The 20,059-nt window shown below is 45.6% G+C and overlaps 1 protein-coding gene across 6 annotated transcripts in view; it reads right to left on the bottom strand.

Moving 5' to 3' along the window:
- The window catches only part of LOC101906490 (uncharacterized), a 102,857-nt gene that overhangs the window by 61,584 nt on the left and 21,214 nt on the right, over window positions 1-20,059 (bottom strand). For 2 of the 6 annotated variants that reach the window (XR_009491301.1, XR_009491300.1), the window contains exons 1-2: window positions 9,995-10,853; window positions 6,762-9,852 (exon numbers count right to left, since the gene is read on the bottom strand). The gene's annotated coding sequence lies outside the window, so the exon portion shown is untranslated. Of the gene's footprint in view, window positions 1-6,761; window positions 9,853-9,994; window positions 10,854-20,059 lie in introns of those variants that run through there. The other 4 variants (XR_009491299.1, XR_009491298.1, XR_003030333.2 and 1 more) reach the window with 3 other exon arrangements.

Here is a 20,059-nt window from a genome sequence, read left to right as displayed (position 1 = left end):
CTTGCTTGGTCAAGAGACCAAAGGAGCCTTCTGCTTTCTCTAGGACCTGTCAGATCCACCACAATCCCTTCCATCTTCTTCAATTGGCACTTTTCTAAGGATGATCTAGATAAAATAAAGCATGACTGCTCATTAAAGAATGGCTATGTCCTGTACAAAGCTTCATACTCAGCAAAAAGGCAATATATAATTGCAAACTATTGATTAGTGGAAAATGTGTCAATTCGTGACCACTTTCAGAAATTCTCCTGGCATAAACACATTCAACTATTGGAAGACTCTTATGAAAACATTCTACTGAAAATGTTTTTCTTCCTTTGTGTGTGTGTGTGTGTTTACTGTGTCTTTGTTGTTATTGGTGGTGGTGTTCATTTTCCCTGAGAAGGGAAAGGCTACCACTCCAGTAATCTGGCCTGGAGAATTCCATGGGCTGTATAGTCCATGGGGTTGCAGAGTTGGACACCACTGAGTGACTTCCATATGTTTATTTTCCAGTTTCTTGAGTTGAATGTTCATGTATTTTTAATCTTATTCTTTGATAAGTCCATTTAAGCTATACATTGTTCTCTGGGCACTACTTCAGCCACATCCCAAGGTCACATCTGGTACACGGTACCTTTAATTTCTGAATAGTTTATTATTTCAGTTTTGACTTTGTACTCCAAGAGTTTATTTGGAAAGGTGTTTTTAAATTTCTAAGAGAAAAAATATTTGCAGCACATTTTCTAGAAATATTATCTCAGTAAATTCTAAGACTAACTACATTTCCTTAAATTGTCCTTTTCAAGTCAGTTTCATAGCTCTTAAAATTCAAAGACTCAGTAAGATTCCATAGGCATTATTCCAACCCTGTTCAGTAGACCTGATGTCACTGACGTAGCAGATAAATGAAATCCACAGGGGTTAGGTGGGCCTTCCAAAGCCACAGAGCCAAGAGAGGACACACTTGAAGGCCTCCTGGCTCCTAGTGAAATGCTTGTTCCTGCCACCTTCAGTCCTGGTTCTTGATAAGGTCTATTTTCTCAACAATATTTCTTGAATGTTGAGTATATTTCAGGTGATGGGGAGTGTACCAATGAGTAATATAGACTGAAATCCTGGCCCTCCTGGGCATTTGTATGAGGTGCTTACCTTCAGGATGAGGTCAAATGGGTGGAAATAGGATCTGGGAATAGCAGAGAGCCCTGAAGTGCAGAGGAAGGGCCACTACAAAGTCAAGGAAATCAACAGGTGCTTGTCATAAGAGCCAACAGAGCCATATTCACTGGAGACCCAGTAATTCTTTAGGTACCCTGACCTACTCCCTGGAGGTGCTCAGTCAGTGACAGAGCTGCCTTGCACTGCTTCTCTCCAGAGTCACCCTTATGTCCTCTCCCACGACATAGTCTGTTTCTAGCCACCAGACATCTGCTCGATACTTACATGCTAAGTCCTTGTACCCAGGATCTCTTTCCACTTAATCCTGACATCTCTGCCCATTTTATAGAATTCTCCCAAAGTTGGCAACCAATCCAAAGTCTGTATCTGACACCAGGGTCTTCTGACTCTAAGACCAGTACTCATTCCAGGGCCCCAAGGTTTTGGTTTCTTTTTTCTCTCATCAGAGGGAACCAGGGAAGAATTTATGGGATGTCCATTGTTCTCTTACCTTCTGTTATCTAAAGATGCAAATCTTATTCTCTCAACCTTGTTGCCATCATCATCTTTATCATCTCATTAACGGAATAATCATCTTCATTGCTATCATTTCGTGAGCAGCCAGGCACTATGCTAAGCACTTCAAATATCCACAGTACTCTTTAATCACAATAGTTGCTAAAAGTAGGGACCCTGGAATGGAGCTCCGGGGTTTCACGCTGGCTCTCCTCACCAGCTGGGTGAGAATGACATTGGCCTGAGCCTCTTGCCTGCTATTGTACATAAAGTAAGTGGCAGTCTGGTCTGTTGGGTCACAAAACCTTCAGACAGAGCCCTTGAGAAAAGAAATCTAGCGTCTTCAAGGGAACATGGGGTTCTCTGACTCTCCAGACACATGGATGTCACTGAAGGCACTTGAAAGGCTCACAGTTGTATTGGAAGTACATCTGTCATCTACAGGTGAAGAGGAAGAAATGAGAAATATGGACCGTCTGGGATTGCAGGTGGACCTGGGGAAATCAGAGGCCAAGTTTGCTGCTCATGCAGAGCATTCCTGCCTGGAAGTCAAATGACTTAGGGAGAGTTCCCTGGAAGCCCCACCTGAGAAAGGGATCTGCATGGGCTCTGTGGAGAGAATACTGGGAGGTGGGAAAAGGAGCAGGAAGGAGAAAGGAAAGGTATTGAGCAAGGCTGTGGTCTGGAGCTGGGTCTAAGCATAGTCTATGGAGGTGGGGACTCTGAATGGTGAACCGTCCCTTAGTGCTATCTGCCCCTGAGGGAACGGGCTATCTACTGGCCATGAGCTGCTCAGGAAGAATAGGTCTAAGTCTCCAGGGAAGGTGGCAGCCCTAAGCCATTGGAAGCCAATGCTCTCGGTAGCTGGGGAAGGGGTGCCCTGATCTGGCAATAGGGATCTGACCAGTACTCAGTATCAACCCCCATCCCCCATGCAGAGCTGAGGTGTGTGTTACTGAAGTACTGTCTGTGGTGGTGATTAAGAACCCACCTGCCAATGCAGGAGACGCAGGTTCAATCCCTGGGTTGGAAAGATCCCCTGGAGAAGGGAATGGCAACCCACTCCAGTATTCTTGCCTGGAAAATCCCATGGACAGAGGAGCCTGGCAGGCTCTAGTCCATGGGGTCACAAAGAGTCAGACACGACTGAAGCAACTTAGCACACATGGTGATAATACAAGGAGAGCACTTTTAATTGGTGTCTGTTTTTAAATTTTCTTCAGTTAATGCACCCCCTGGTTGTACCCATCCCATTCTTGATTATTGCTGCACACCAGGGCTTCCTGAGTAGAGGGGAAGCCAAGGGGCCCTTTGCAGAAATGACTGGGAGGTGTCCCATTGTGCTTCATGATGTTCAGGACTGTTTATTCCACCACCCAAAAAGCTGCTCCCCTAGGAACACAGAAGGGTAATTTGAGGTCTTGACCTAGAAGAAAATGTCTACCATCTTTACCTCCAACCTCTCCTTCAATAAGAGAACAGAATTTCTATCCACAGGAAGGGACTGTGTCACACCCAATCTGACCATGTTTCACTCTTTAAAAAGTTTTGAGATCTAAAACTCTAATTCAAAAATATGCATCCCAGTGTTCATAACAGCACTATTCACAATAGCCAAGACACAGAAGCAACCTAAATGTCCATTTGCAGATGAACGGATAAAGAAGATGTGGTATGTGTGGAATATTACTCAGCCACTAAAAAGAATGAAATAATGCCACTTGCAGCAACATGGATAGACCCAGAGATTATCAAACTAAGTGAAGTAAGTCAAAAAGAAATTCAAATAAGTGATATCAAGTATGATATCACTTATGTGTGGGTTGCCATTTCCTACTCCAGAAAATCTTCCTGACCAAGGGATCGAACCTGCTTCTCCTGTTTCTCTTGCAGTGGCAGGTGGATTCTTTACCACTGAGCCACTTGGGAAGCCCTGTATATGTATAATTGAATCACTTGCTGAACAGCAGAAAGTAACACAACATTGTAAATCAACTATCCTTTGATTTATAAAAAGTCATGAAATCAAATAGCCCCATTTCTGACTTCTAAGAAATGTCAGCATTCAGAGAGTTCAAAAACAATGTCCACACGGCTCAAGGATGTTCTGTATCGGAAGACGCACAAACTCAAAAGGTATATTCTCAGGGACATCACCCTATATGGACAGTCCCTTCCTCTCAAGAGGAAAAAATCTGATATCTCAGTGGTGTTGCTTCCGCCATGGACACATCTCAGACCAACTCGCTGCCAAGTCAATCAGCAGCCTCCTTGATTAAAGAGAGAGGGCTCCTAGGAGGAGACAGAGATGAGGGCTGCCTTTTCTCCCTGTACCAAGGAGCCCCGCTTCAACACAAACTTTAATTTAGAGGGAAAAGAACACCAGAAAGTCACTCCTGTGTGGCAGAGGGAGCTCAGAGTCTCGATAGAGCAGGAATCAGATAAAAGATTGCAGAAATAATATGTTTGAAAGGTCAGTGGAGTTTTATGGAAACATTTTATGAAATGGCATGAGATTCTCCTTTTATACAAAAGCTGTAGCTGTGGCCAACTGCTGGTCTCTTTTACATTATCTAGAAGAAATTATAATCTGAAAGGAAAAGCATCTAATATTTTCCTTTATCTCCCCCTCCCAATCAACACAGACACGAAAGTCATCCTCATCACACAAGCTCCCTAATTCTACTTGAACTTGGACCCTCTTATCACACAAGCTTACCTAGCGTTCCAAAAATGAGGATCAGGAAGAGAATACTGCATCCTTTCTTACAAAAATGGCTTTCTGATTTTTTTTTTAATCAAGCAGCACAAGCCATCTCCTAATGTTGGTGTGTTATTTCCTGAAATTGTATATAATAGGTTTAGAAATGTTTGGGGAGAGAAAAAAAAAGAGTTTTGAAGTTTACTAAATGCCCACCATCTCTATAACCACTCAAATCAGGCTATTTTTTTTAATTCCTTTAAATTAAATATCTTTGATAATAAATGCAAATTAGGGGACAATAAATTATAACTTCTAGGCTGACCAGTGACTAATTACATATATTATAATTAACTTCAGTTTCCAGCAAAAGGTATTTATCTTAATAATCAGCCCATATACATTAGCATATCTTAAAGGGATTTGCAAAATAGGCTTTACCATTTGAAGAGTCAACTAAATTCCTCCTGGGTCTATGAAAGGGTGCAGAATCAGAAGAGATGGAATTACTTTAAAAAAGAAGTTTGGACTAAATATAAGTTGAGAAACTTAGATTATAGGCATAAAATCCTGACTTAAAAATATTTATCCTAAATATACCCTCTGACCATCACTACAGGGCCTTCAGGTTCTAAAAATCTACAATTTCCCACATCTTTGTTCAAAAGATCTTCAACCCTACTCTTGAGAGCGCATCCTTCAACATTTTGGATTAAGTTTGAACTTTACTGAAAATAGATGGTCAGATTTTTCAGGAAGCTTTTGTTTGTTTTTTATGACAAATGAGCATGATTTTTCTATGAAAAATAATCAAAAAGAACCCACCTTGGGTGGTGAGCAAGATGGATACTACTGATTTCAGTCCTATCTCGGATCTTCCATTTACTTTTGAAACAATTACTTCTCTGGCCTACATTTGGAGGAGATCTTGGGATTATAAATAAGGGACTGCACCGGCTTTCTGAGGCCCAGTTATCTGCTGGCTTTTCATAAATTTCAAAGTTTTGCTTTCTCCATTGCTGTGGGGTTCAGGGGTGCTGACTAAATGCACAGGAAGACAGTCCCAGGGCTCTCCCCCTCCCCACCTGCAGCTTGCAATCCCTTAAAGACTAGGCAAACCTCCTCTTAGGGTTTTTTCCTCTGGCGCTCAGGAGTCTCTGGGATGAGCAGTTAAGCCTTTTGATACAGCTGGTAATCCCGGCCCTGGCCATTATTTCTGCATTTTCCAACCGTCCCTGGGTAATTGTCCAGGGGACTTAGACAAGGCGGACCAGCCAAAGGCACCAGGAAGGTCAAACCACAATAGAGCATGCCCTGATTTTATCCAGGAGATTGATGCGCAAATCACCTTGATTTCGATTTGGCACTGGGGTTATAAAACGCACTTGCAATCACCGATAACGCGGAAGCTCTGGCCCGGGCATGGGACAGTGTATTTTACACCCTCTGTGGAGTTTTCCCTAATGCAACCATAAATCAGCCCGCAAAGCAGGACATTTGGTCCATGCTAATAGAGACAACAGTAAGAAACCCTGGGGTGTGAGGGGATGGAGACATTTGAGGAAGTTGCCAAGACCTTGGAATCTTTATCTTGTGTCAGAGCCACCCGGATGTAAACTTCAAGGGGATGGGGTGGAGGGACAGAGTACAGAGGGGGGCTTTAGAGGAAACCACAGAGGAGACCAGGATCCCCCAGGAGAATATATGCACACCTCCTCATGTGGTATAGATTTCTGAGCCCTTGAGCAGAGATTCAAAATCTTGAGGTGGAAGAAAGAAGAGAAAAGTAGAAAGCAAAGTCCTTAGAGTCAAGTGTAGTAAGAAAGAGAAAATAAGCAATCCAATAAGAAAACCACACAGTGAGAGACAACTTTTGGCAGGAGTTACAATATCCTTCTTAACGGGTCTTTCCTGCCTGCCTCCACAAAAGGCTGATATCAAATTCATTTTTCTTTTTTTTTTTTTTTTTTGAAGGAAAGCAAGGTCTCTAAATACTTAAAAACTCACAGCTGCAGTCAGCCTAGTTTACATAATTGTTTCATAAGGTGTCCTGAGTGGGAGGATTGCTGGGGTTGGGATGTTGAATTCAGTATCAGAAAAAGAAAGAAGTAGCTGGCACCTCCAAGCAAAATCATCCCCTTGGCCTGGTGGCCTCTGGCTGCAGTTCAGCCCCCAATTCTGCTAATGCAAACTGCTCTGCTCCCCCAGTCTTCCATGCCTCCCCGAGCTCCCCGCATCAAACCATTTGTGGGAGTCCAAGCCAGCAAGTATCTGGCCTTGGTCCGAGGGGGCAGCAGGAATGGGGTGGAGAGCAGGGGGAGAAAGGGGAGCCTGGGGGGTGCGGGGAGCTACAGAGGAAGGAAAGACAAAATCTAGGTCGGAAAAAAGACAGAGAGTGATTACTTACATTATTTGTTCCCAACATCTTTCTTCTCCTAGAGCTTCCAAACCTCTCCACGCATCTAAAGCAAGTGCAAAAACATCTAATTAAAATGATTCCTCGGCTTAGGGTAACACAGATGGCCCTTTCTCCCCCAGTAAAACAGAAACCCATGGGCTAAATTTGCGGAAAATTTTCCTCTACCTCATGCAACTTGAGTTTAAAGAGAATCTGCTCCAGAGCCTTTCCGTGTTTTAGGCCTTTTGTAAAGTCTCACATTTGTGTTCTGAATGTCTTTTAAGAGTCAGCATAATTTGGGTTTGAAGTCAATAAAACTGGAGAAAGCCAGCCCTGGTTGTAAGGAACCCTACTTGTAAGCAACCCATAGGGTAATGTTTGCTGAGCAGAAAACCTGTTTCTTTCTTTGTTTTTCCTCTGGTGAATTTAATATTTTTTAAATTGAAGTATAGTTGATTTACAATATTGTGTTAGTTTCAGATATGCATAGCAGTGATTTAGTTATATATATGTATGTGTGTGTGTTCCTTTTCAGATTTTTTCCCTTGTAAGTTATTACAAAATATTGAGTAAGTTCCCTTGTTGCTTATCTATTTTATATGTTGTAGTGTGCATATGTTAGTCCAACTTTCTAATTCAAGATAATCAGACTAAATAAAGTAAGCCAAAGACAAATATCATATGATATCACTTATATGTGGAAGAAAAAAAAATAATAATACAAATGAACTTATTTAGAAAACAGAAAGAGACTCACAGTCATAGAAAACAAACTTATGGTTACCAAAATGGAAAGGGGTTTTGGGGGAGGCATAAATTAGGTAGCCGTTTCTTAACAGAGTATCATTCTGTGTTTCTGCTTTTCTTTTCATTAAAGTAGAAAACACACACGGACACACACACACAGCACTTCTTTTTTTTTTTTTAAGCCATCCTTTCTCTATGATATCTTATCAAGTAAGAGAATAAGTTACTGAGTAGAAAAGTTGCACTGAGTTTTGAAAGGGGAAAGAATCCTAACCAATTCTCAAAGCTCAGAGTCTTGAAAGTAATTTATGTTTCTGGTATCTGCCTTCATTGTATCCAAATTAAACTCTCCAACAGTTGTATACAGTTGAAACTGACACAAAACAGAAAAGAAAAGATAGGAATAAAGGGAAACTCCCTGCAGCACTTTGCCCCAGGTCAATTCAAAATAACAAAAAAAAGAGAAAGAAACAAAGTAGAAATCACATTCTCCTTTCCCCAAGGCGGAGGCTGCGCTGGCCGATTAGAGAGCTGGGTGATGAGGGACAGAAACCCAAACGGGCAGCTGTGCAGGTGTCCATCACTCACCCGCACCAGGTGAGAGCTGTGGGTGCCTGCGCCTGATGGCCACCCAAACCCAGGAACAGTCTTCTCACCGAGGATCCCTCAGCCAAGTGGACACACACAGGTCTCTTCCTTCTGCTTCTAAGCCAGAGGGAGCTTTATGGATGGTCCCCCCACCTGCCCCCAATCCAGAATGGAAAGAGAATTCAGAGGAGCCCTGTGTCCCTGCCGCCTGGGATCCTGGGCGGCCATGTGTCCCCTAGAGCTGGAAAGGCTGTGTGCATCCTTCAAGGTGGTAGGAAGGAGATGGGGGGAAGTGTGGGACCATCCTGGAGACCCCCAATGCAGGCTGGGTTTTATTGTGTACCTTCATTTTCACTTCAACTTCTCTGGGAGTTGGGGGGCCTGATCCAACCCCGTCTGGTCACTTAACTCTGGTGAGCTGTGAGGCCCTGGGTGTTAATCTGTTCAGGCTCAGTTTCCTCTCTGGGAAAGGTGGTGATGGCCCCGGGCTTCCAGGCTGGCCTGGGCATCCACTAAGCTTGGCCACCTGTGAGCTCTGTGACAGGGAGGGAAGAAATAGCTCCCACAAATGAGGGAAGAAATAGTTGCTATTGGTGCCATTGAGATTAAGTGCTGACTGAGATAATGCTTGTAAAATGCTTAGGCTGGTGCCAGGCACACAATAAAGCCCAAAGTAAAACTAGTTTGCATGCGTTTGTTTAAAAAAAAAAAAAAATACTAACCTTAAAAAAGGACATGGGGAGGGACTCTGACAATCTGAGTGTCACAAAAGCATGCCTCCTATGAGAACCTCTCTAATAAATTCAGAAGACACACCAACCCCAAATGACTTCAAATCAGGCCAGTTGTGTGCTGATAAAGGTCACTAGGTTCCCAGATCAAATGGGGCCAAGAAAATGAACACAGATTCAATAATCCTTTCTCGGGGGAGTGGTGAGACCTCAAGTGTTGGGGATCAGAAAAGGTAGCATTTCAAGAGGGCTTCACACTATATCAGGTTAAGCAGCAACAGGCAGAGCTCACTGACAGCAGCGGGTACACGAGGCTCCTCAAGAACTCCTGGTGACAGTCTCGTACATCAGTTCCAGAAGTGCTGGATCAAAAACCGCATGGAGTAGTGGTGGGCCCAGAGGACAGTGGTAAACTCAGGGACGATGAAGACCCTGGTGATGTGGAAGTCATGTTTCTAAAGCAATATATTGCAATCTATATTGACTTCGCATCTCAGCCTAATCAAATGAATGGATTTGATGTTATCAGTGGAATCCATTCTTATATTGAGGCTCTGATATTCTTTTTGTAATGCAAAAAAATGATATGGCTGAGGACTTGGAGAATGTAAAAAGCTGAGGGCTATATAAATAGGTGGGAGACCTGCTCTTGCACCTTCTGCCAGGCCCATCAGCAAGGTTGGGGCCGGGGGTGGGGCGGGGTGCGGCGCAGGGGTGGAGGGCCTGTGTACATCACACCCATTCTGCTTCTCCCTTCTGGCTTTCGCGTCCTTGGGCGCATGCGTCTTCTGCATCTCTCAGGATGTGCGTGTGTCTCGCTCTCGCCCCCTCCTCTGTCTCTCTCTGTCCACAGGACTCCACACCTCTCACAGACACCGCTCTTGATAATTATAGTTTATTGATTCTCCTGGTGTCTGCTGCCCCCGGCGCCGTGTTCTTCATCTTAGTTGGGGCACCATCTAGTCGTCCATCACAGCCCACATTTCTCAGGAGGCAGAGTACCGCAGGTTCCGATCCAGAGAGAGAGCGGCTGTCTGGACCGAGGCCAGGGAACCTCTCAGAGGTGGGCCTGACCCCTCCTCCCCCTCTCAGCCCCCCACCCCCTCCCGTCAGCTAAGACCCTGGGGGCTTAGTCAGGAGGGCAGTTGAAATCATCAGGGGTGTATTGACACTTACCACATGCCAGGCAAGTTGTCAGGGCTGTTCACAGGCAGTCTCCACATCCTCCTACCCAGCTACAGAAGAGGCTCAGAGAGGTGCAGGGCTCGCCTGAGGTCACACAGCTGCTAAGTGTCACAGCTGGGATCCTCACCCCTTGCCTGCACACACAGATTCCCAGCTGTGCCCCCCTGCACCCCCCTCCACCACCGAAAGCTGCAGGACCAATGAGGAGGGTAAAGCAGATGGTGTGAGCTGAAGGGAAAATGCCCCAAGATGCTGGTTTAAAAAAAAAAATAAGTCCTCTGAGACTTTCGTGACTGGCAGATTCCCCGCCCATTGCCACCCAGAAAGAGAGGGTCCCCAGCCAGCTCGAGCAGTGCCCCAGCTGCCGTCGGAGACGACCTGGCTCCCAGGCTGTTTACTTCTCAGCCATAAACAGGAAGGCCATAAAAGGGGCCCCTGTGGGTCAGCACTCAGGGGTTTCTCCTCCTCTCCCTTTTCCGCCTTCCTCAGTACGTGTCCCCAAGCAGAGGCAGTGTTTCTTTTAGAAGGCTGCTACCTCCCAAGTGCTTTGTCCCTTTGCCTTCTCTGTCTCCCGAGGGCTGGAAATTCCAACTGTGAAAAGTCAGTCCTTGGAGAACAGGGGTAGTCCCCAGAACATAAAGTGACAGTGACTGATATGCAAGGACCTGCTGCCCACCCCCCAGCCCCTCCCCAGTCTCCACCGCACCACCTACTTGTTGAAACTAAGGGGTAAGTAGGATAAGTAGAAATGATCCATTTCCTGAAAAGAGAAAAAGTGCTAGTCACTCAGTGGTATCTGACTCTTTGTGACCCCAGGGACTGTAGTCCCACCACCACCACCCCCCACCCCCCTACCCCGCCCCTCACCGGCTACTCTGTCCATGGGATTCTCCAGGCAAGAATACTGGAAAGAATTGCCATTCCCTTCTCCAGGGGATCTTCCCCACCCAGGGAGCAAACCTAGGTCTCCTGCATCGCAGGCAGATTCTTTACTGTCTGAGCCACCACCAGGAAAAGAGAACAATGTCATTCTAAAATAAACTTGGAAAGAAAAAGGCTAGGATATTGAGAGGTGAGGAGAAAAAGCCACCAAGGAAAAACTAGCCAGCATGTCTCCAAGAGCCTTCTTGTCACGTTCTTTCCCAAGAGATTTGGGGTGAAGAAAAGGGGTCCCCCAGCCAAGCAGGGTGCCATGTTGTGCTGTCGGAGGCACATGGTGGTCGGGCTTATTAAAGTTCTGAGAAGTCATGCAAAGGGGCTTGTTTCACTGTGGGACTCGGTTTTCCAAATCTTGGCCTCCGAGATTCTGTTTCCACCAGGGGTCCATTTATTCTTAACGCCTTTCATGTTCCCCTTTGTGCTTTGGGAACCTGCAGGTTAATGCATGAGGTCAGATGTTCTGAACGCACGCTATTCTCTGCTGACCTTGACTTTCCTTGTCAGAGCCTTCGTGTTAAGAGTCTAGTGGACATGACCTTCTTAACTGCTCATTGTTTTCATTCACCACGAACGTGCTGAGCCCCACAGACAAACGGCGGAAGAAAAAACAAGGCAGATGGAAATACCTTGGGCTCATCAGGGATTTATGAAGGACCACTGTGTCCGAGCGGATCTTCTGTTTCCAGGAAGTCCTTTCTCTCTTCGGCTCAGTGACCCCTGGCCACATCCTGCTCCATCTCACAGGCTCACGTTGACAGTCAAGCTCCCAGGTACTCACCATATAGAAGGATGTATGTTTCCTTGGAGGTAAATTTGTGTCTAAGGATGGTGGCTTCCTAGAAAAATTTGAATAACCCTAACAAAACATTTTCTATGCTTTTAAGTCCTTGAAAAATATATGTGAACTTTCTTTACTTCCAGGAACAAAAACCCAAGCTCAGTCATCTTACTGCATGAGACCTCTTTTCTCTGGACACAAACATCTGCTTGCAACCCTCCCTGCCTGGTCGTATCAGCTCTCCGGAGGCTTCTTAGACCACTGCATCTGTTCCCACCCCCTTTCTCTCTGGCTTTCCCTGCCCAACTTATAATCCTGACTTTGTCACTTAGCACATACCTGTTACTGGCTTGAATTTTCACTTGCTTTCTGTTTTGTTTGTTTGTTTTTGTTTTTAGTGAGAAGTTGGAGGTTAGGGTTGGAAGGTCCCAAACTGGTGAACAAAATCAAGCCCTCTGATGTCTTGATCTCGCCATGTTCAAAAAAGGAAAACTGCTTCAATCAGCTGCCTATGTATAGTAATCAGGATTTCACATTAAAACTCTGGATTTACAACCTCTCTTTAAAAACAAAAAATCGGAAGATCTGGCAACAATTGACTCACATTCCTCTTTTACAACCATCAGCTGGAGCTGAGTAGCAGCCTCTAGATGGGACAAATACCATCAGTACACGAAAGGACCCACCCTTCCCTGGTGTCACTGGGGAACAGAGTCATTGACCCCCATCCACTGCTGACTAGCTGTGTGACCTTGGGTGAGTAACTAAACCTTCCTGTGCTTCGATTCCTCCTCCAGAAAATGGGAACAAGAGTCTTCTACCTGTATAAGTTAGGTTAAGCTAGGTATACTGTAATTAAAAGAAAAAAATGTTTTTCCAACATCTGCGGGAATGAATATAGTGAAAGCTTATTTCTCACTTATGCTCTGTGTTTACCGCGGGTTGACAAGGGCAGGGGGCCAAGAGAGGATGCTGTAACCATCATAATGACTTGGAGTCCCAGGGCAAAGAAGGGTCCATCTTAGCACACACCCCCATCATCTGTCCAGGGATTGTGAATGTCAGGGTCAGGGAGCAAAGTGGGGAATCACATGCTTCGGCTGCTGCTGCTGCTAAGTTGCTTCAGTCGTGTCCGACTCTGTGTGACCCCATAGATGGCAGCCCACCAGGCTCCCCCGTCCCTGGGATTCTCCAGGCAAGAACACTGGAGTGGGTTGCCATTTCCTTCTCCAATGCATGAAGTGAAAAGTGAAAGTGAAGTTGTTCAGTCGTGTCTGACTCTTCTCGACCCCATGGACTGCAGCCTACCAGGCTCCTCCGTCCATGGGATTTTCCAGGCAAGAGTACTGGAGTGGAGTGCCATCGCCTTCTCCAGGGGAATCACATACTGACTCTAAAAACTTCCTCTTAGAAGAGACACATGTGAAATTTACTCACATTACATTGACCAATGCAGGTCACCTACCTGGCCTGGCTAACTTCATGGGGGTGGGAAGAGACAGCTCTAATGTTTGCTGGGGAGGAAGAGGGAACTCGAGGCAGACTTACCATGATACTTCAGAGCCCTTCTCTTTTTGGGGTGCCTTCCAGGACCCTGTACCTAATTTTATTCTGGTAACTTTGGATTCCCTTTCTTGAAGATGCTTGCACGCTTGGTCATGTCGGACTGTTTGTAACCCTTTGGACTATAGCCCACCAGGCTCCTCTGTCCATTAGGTTTTCTAGGCAAGAATACCAGGGTAGGTTGCCATTTCCTTTTCCAGGGGATCTTCCTGACCCAGGGATCAAACCTGCATCTCCTGTGTCTCCTGCATTGCAGTTGGATTCTTTACCTACTGAGCTATCGGGGAAGCCCACCACCAAATCATAGATGCTTCAGGTTCTACAAAACCTGTGCCCACCTCTGGCCAGAAACATTCATTAAGAACCCTGAGGACTTCCCCAAGACCTCATGGGCTCGTTGTTCAGATGAAGTGAGTGAACTAGAGGCCCTTTCAAGACAGTATCCAGCAGTGGGTCTGCACTCTATCAGCACTGGACTCTATTATTATTACCACAAAAGTAAACACTTAACACACTCCTGACTCATGCTGGACACAAAACACGCATGCTGCATTTGCTTAGTAAGGAGCTCTGGTTCATCAGGAGGTGATCATTAACCAACATGGAGAACTGCTGTGATAAGATGGCTAAATATTGGGGGGGGTGTGTGTGAGAAGGGAATCCCTGAATGGCAAGTCAGGGCACCTGTGACCTGGAAGGAATCTTGCTACTTTCCTGGACCCTAGGCTCCCTTGCGTCCATGAAGGTGGTGCTGGGTGACTGCTCGGCTCCATAATGCTAAGTTAGGGGCCCTTTGAAGGTCTGTGGGCAGCACAGGTAGAAATGCTACTCGTGGCAGAGAAAGCAGATGGTTTATGCTGACAGCCCCAACTCGGCAAACCACCCACCTAGGAGGTCAGCCTGCAGACGCTGTTCCTCCAATATTATAGGCCTGTGTGTCTTGCCCTTAGTCATCCAAATAAAGCATCCCCGCCGTCCACTTCCAGAAGCCTCCACGCACCCTGCCCCAACACACTGTCACTGGCTCGCAGCTGTGAGTCCATTTTCTAACATGCTTTTCTGGTCAGAGACAAGGGACAAAAGCAAAGACCTCCCTGACAAAGTAGTCAAACCCTTGGTCTGACGTGTTCTCTGAATTTTTTTTTTTCATCCTCCTTTGCAAGTTCCCAACTGCAATGTCTCCCATTGCTCACATTTTTCCGATTTGAAAGAAGGAGGAAGTAAAGGAAAACCCCAACCCTAAGTCACAAATAGCCCCCTTCAAGTCATCTTGTGTGTATTTATAGGCTAAGTGACTTGGGCAAATTCTTCAATCGCCTGTAAAAAATGGAGACACCTGCCCTACTCATCACTGGTAGGATCTGATTAGATGGAAATGTTTTGCTATGTGCAAGACACTCTATGGGCTTCCCAGGTGGCGATAGTGGTAAAGAACCTGAGCATGCCTGCCAATGCAGGAGATATAAGAGACACAGGTTCGATCCTTGGATTGGGAAGATCCCCTGGAGGAGGGCATGGCAATTCATTCCAGTATTCTTGCCTGGAGAATTCCATGGACAGAGGAGCCTGGAGGGCTACAGTTCATGGGGTTGCAAAGAGTCAGACACAACTGAAGTGACTTAGCATGCATGCAAGACACCTTATAAATGTAATGGGATAGGGAAGAGTGGACCACAATTAATTCTGCTTTGATTTTTCTGAATCAGCATGTGTGTTTTTTATCACTAAATCATGAGTGACTTTCCACAAACAGTGACTTAAAACAAGAATCATTTATTATCATACAGTTCTGTGGAGCAGAAACTGGGGTGGATTCACCTGGCATTCTCAATGCCAAAATCAAAGTGTCAGCCAAGCTGGACTCTTGTCTGGGAGCTCTGGCTGGAAGAATCTGCTTTTAGTGCCACTCAGGTTGTTGGCACAGTCCCATTCCTTGTAGCTACAGGTGTGATGTCCCCATGTATCAGCTGGCTGTCAGCTGGGGATCACTCTCAGCTTCTCCAGGTCATTCACATTCCTCCCCATGTGGTCCCCTTCAACTTCAAAGCCAGGGAGTGATGGAACTTCAAGCCTTCTCAATCTTTCAGGGTTCAACTGATTAGGTCAGGCCCACCCAGGTCATCTCCCTGCCATGAGGTCAGTGTAGGTAGGACTTTAATTACACCTGTGAAATCCCTTCACAGCACTATCTGCATTAGGGTTTGATTGAATAACCAGAAGAAGAAAGTCTTGGCAAAGGGAGAGCATTTTTAGAATTCTGCCCATCACACAGTGATTCTGAAATTAGGTTTCATAAGAGTAAGATGATGCTAGTCATTCTGTGAAGAAAGGAATGCATAGCCAAATAATTTTGGGAAACACTAATTGAGCAGAGTGAAACCCATTTTGTTGGCTAGCTTTTCACTTCAGGACATATCTGAGTGATTGATAGACCATGTGACTCTTCATGATATATAGTTCCCAGATATGTCAGGTTATGGTACCCTTTACTGCCAGAATACCTGTTATTCCTCATAAACCAGATTGGGATATGATTATATGATTTTTAAAATGAATTTTAGCTATTTGGGTAGCCATTGACCCAGGAATTCCCTATATCCGTATTCATCAATTTTTAGAGACTTGTGACCTCATGATTCTCAGTTTACTCATTACCTCTTAGGTGTCCTTCAAGTCACAGTCTGGAATGACCGCTTACCAGAAGGGGTTAATTATTTGTGATCATCCAAAGGGCCTCCACCCCCCTTGCCTCGAAGGGTGAGGTCCACAGTGTTATGCCTCACTGGTCCTAAGACAGCCTCAGTGTTCATAGTCTGATGGCAATCACTACCTCAGACGCATTGCCTTGCCCCAGAATTCAGCTTGCCTTTGGTTAAGTCTGAAAGGCTAGAGTGAGATTCGCTCCCACAAAGCTCAGAGGGAAGGGATGGTGTGTGTAGCTGAAACTGCACCCTGAGCAGAAAGGAGTGCCTTTTCTGGGAAGGCAGAGGCCCCCAGCATGCAGCCTCATCCCCTGCTGCCCCCTCGCCCCTCCCTGTTACACGTCTGGTCCCAGCAATAGTCCCAGGGCTGCAGCTCAGGCTGGACCTAAGCTGCTGCCGCCCCGTGACTCAACCGTGTGCTTTCAGGTTAGGAACTCGGGTGCAAGTTTGACATTATCTCCCCTGACACTGACCCCAAAATAATGTTGCTTTTCAGTCTGTTCATCTGTGACTCTATGCTTCATTTGAACTTGTGGTTTCTTTTCCCTCTAAGGATCCCCCCAGCCATCTTTTGGGTGAATAGCAAGTGTGTTCTGGGCACTCTAATAAATTGCAACTTCAGATGGAAGGTTGCTTTTGCTGGAGGCGAGTGATTAAACATTTTAATAGTGCAGCAAACTTATCAATGGACTCAAGGAGTGGGAAAAAAGGAAGTCTTTTTTTTTTTTTCTCTCTCTCTCTCAGCTTGTGTTTCCGAGTATTTTACTACTGAGGGTTACGTCTGTCAAAGATTTTTGAAGCCCAGATTTGACTTCGAACAACCTCAAAGGTACCTGTAATGCACGCTGCATCAGGCCCTATAAACAGCCCAGGATTTTGCCTGCATATGTCTTACTATTCCATTCAATATCACCATGGCACCTAAAAGGTTTTTAATATAGATATTAAATATATCTATATCATCACTTCACTGCCTTCAGGAGCTGTATTTTTTCCTCTGGGGTCTTCTGAGCTATTTGCTGCTGACATACTCTATTAAAAATAAACCTACCCTGAGGAACTAGTCATTTTACATGGTATTAGAACTAATGTTATCATTTAAGTAGCTCCGGAGATTTGCCAACTACAGAGGCCCCAGATAACGATGGAAACATGATCATGTGAGATAATCTTCTGTGAGGAAATGACTTTCATCATCTGTAATATGTCATTTAAATGCTTATTTAAGACTTATACTATTGAACGAATATTGATGCCTTCAACAGAAAAAAAAAGCATCAATGCCACAGTGAGATAAAGAATCAGAATCACTTCCTGGGGCTTGGGAATGGACCAGATCTGAAATATCCCTGAAATCTGTGTAATGATTAAGGAAGAAGGGTGGAGAGAAAGGAAGAAATTCCACTTTAATTTCTCTACCTTCCTTGTGGGAATCTGCAGGCACTGGAAGGTACAAGTTTCAGCAATCTGCATAATAACCTTATAAAGGAGGCAGTATTTTTATCCCCATTTTACAGATGAGGCAAACTGAGGTTCAGCAAATTTTCTTAAGCTGAAGTTCAAATTTCTAGGACATGGCAAAACCAAGGTTTGAATGTGGTTCTAAGTCCAAAGCCCATCTGTACTATACAACAATTGTCCTCACCATTTGTAGAGGGACCAGGATTCTGCAGCATCCTGCTCTGCCCAGGGGGGCAGAGAAATAAATTTATGATGTGATTCAGCATCTATTCACCCATTGATTCAGGCAACCAATAAATATTTCTTGAACATCACCAATGCTACTAGATACGATGTTAGGCCCAGAGCGTACAGAAATGAAAAGGGTCCCAATTCCAACACAAAAGTCAGATGTCCACATGCAGAGCTTTATGGTTTGGCAGAAACTGGATGCGCAGGTTGAATGCCTGCACTGCTTGGTAAAAGTGCCCATGTGGTCTGCCTGCACAACTTTGAGTAAATTTTACTCAAAGTTTGGATGGGAGCAAGGTCTTCTTCAACCCATCTTCAACCCATGACATCATGCTTGGAGCCCTCAAGAGATGCAGACACCATTATTCCATATATAAACTAGCTTCTGTGCTCTACTCTTATATACCATGACTTTTATCCACTGTCTATTTGACCCTCCTAATAGCCCAGGAAAGTAGGCAATGATAGCCCATTTTACAGATGAGGAAACAGATTCAAAAAGGTGAAGTCGTTTCTCCAAGACAGAGGGATATAGTGCTCTCAGGACCTGAGCCTGATCCTTGACTCTCTTCCCCTCCTACGAACCCATTACAAAGAATAACATCAGGTACCAACTTGCAGCCTGCCAGGCCCTTTCAGGTTGGTAGTGTTATTATGCCCATTTTAAGGGGAGGAACCTGAGAAACAGAGAGGTAAATCGCTCACCCAGGCTCACACCACCAGAAAGAAGCGGACACACAGCTCAAACCTTGGACTTCTGACTCCTGACACCAAACTTCCTAATGTGGTTCCTTTTGAAAAAGGGAATTTAGTCTCGGTAACAATTTGCCAGGTCTGGTCATGATGCTGCTACTGTGGGAACAGAACAAAGCCCAAACAGTAATCTTGCCTCTCAGATACTAAGCTTCCTGCAGCCTCATCAGATCTGGGGTTACTGAGTCTTTGCAGAAAAGGGTGGGGAATCTATGGGTGTCTCTGGTAGCTCAGCTGGTAAAGAATCTGTCTGCAATGCCGGAGACCTGAGTTCAATACCTGTTGGGAATATCCCCCTCCCCTGGAGAGAATGGCAACCCACTCTAGTATTCTTGCCTGGAGAATCCCCATGGACAGAGGAGCCTGGCGGGCTACAATCCATGAGGTTGCAAAAAGTCGGACATGACAGAAGCAACTAAGCACAGCACAGCACGTGGGGATCCAGGCGATGAGCCAACTCATTGAAAAAGACCCTGATGCTGGGAAAGACTGAAGGCGAAAGGGGAAGGGAGCAGCAGAGGATGAGATGGTTAGAGAGCATCACTGATTCAACGGATATGAATTTGAACAAACTCCAGGAGATAGTGGAAGACAGGGAAGCCTGGCATGCTACAGTCCATGGAGTCGCAAAGAGTGGGACACAACTAAATAACTGAACAACAGCATGGGGATCTATTTTTGTATGGAAAAGAATAATAATTTGTATGAGAGGGTCCAGTGGAGGGGGGACGAGCAGATGGAAAGAGGGCACCAGGGCTGGTTCTGGGCTGGGCTTCTGGGTGAGGGGCACAGCTGGTCTGACGGGACTTGGCAAACTCCAGCCCTGTCTCATCGCTAGTCACTTTTACCTGCTGTATTAGCATATACATATGATATCTGTTATCCTAATTATATCTATTTTCCCAGGTACAGACAGACATACCCCGGAGTTGGGGGGCCCATTAGCGGATCACACGGGCTTCTGCAGCTGTGTTTTGATTAGCAGAAAAGGTTCTTTGGCATCGGAGAACTGAAATCACCTTTTAGGGTGTGACAAGCGCAGCCAAGCGTCTCGCAAGTGAAAATCAGAGGTTTCTCTAAGGAAGGAGTGAGAACGACCACAGAGAATTAAAAGGAGAATAACCTTTAATGGTTTCAACTGTGGAAGCTCAGTCACGCTTAAGGGCTGCCATCCATCAGGCAGCGTGGCTCTGAACTCTCCACAGACCTGCCTTCGCCCCCATCCCCAGTTGGCTTCTGGGAGGTGGGGGGTGGGGAAGGCAGGGGGAGCCCCCCAGGGGGAGCCCAACCCACCACTGGTCCACGCTGGGCTCCAGCCAGGGGAGGGGGCGGGACCTGAAGGTGTAGAGGCTGAGGATGGTTGGAAGAGGGATCAGCCACCTGCCTGGAATGACTGGCAAAGGATATGCAAATAATTATGCAAATCACCAAAGCCCTCCTTTAGCCCCTGGGGCTCAGGATTCCTTTGAGAAGCCAAGTAGCTATTTTCTTGTTTGCTGGCTCCCTCCATGGACTTCTAGGCCACACTCTTGCAGCTTCCTTGGGAGGGCTGTGCTTCATGTTACAAATGTGGCTTATGGGTCAATACCTTAGGTGTTAAGGGTGCAAATCCTCTTAGGTGACATGTTC

This window comes from Bos taurus, chromosome 18, assembly GCF_002263795.3.
Source record: "Bos taurus isolate L1 Dominette 01449 registration number 42190680 breed Hereford chromosome 18, ARS-UCD2.0, whole genome shotgun sequence".
In the NCBI taxonomy this organism is placed as follows: Eukaryota; Metazoa; Chordata; class Mammalia; order Artiodactyla; family Bovidae; genus Bos; species Bos taurus.
Note: the sequence above shows the minus strand (reverse complement) of the source record. Positions and strands in the feature narration are given on the sequence as shown.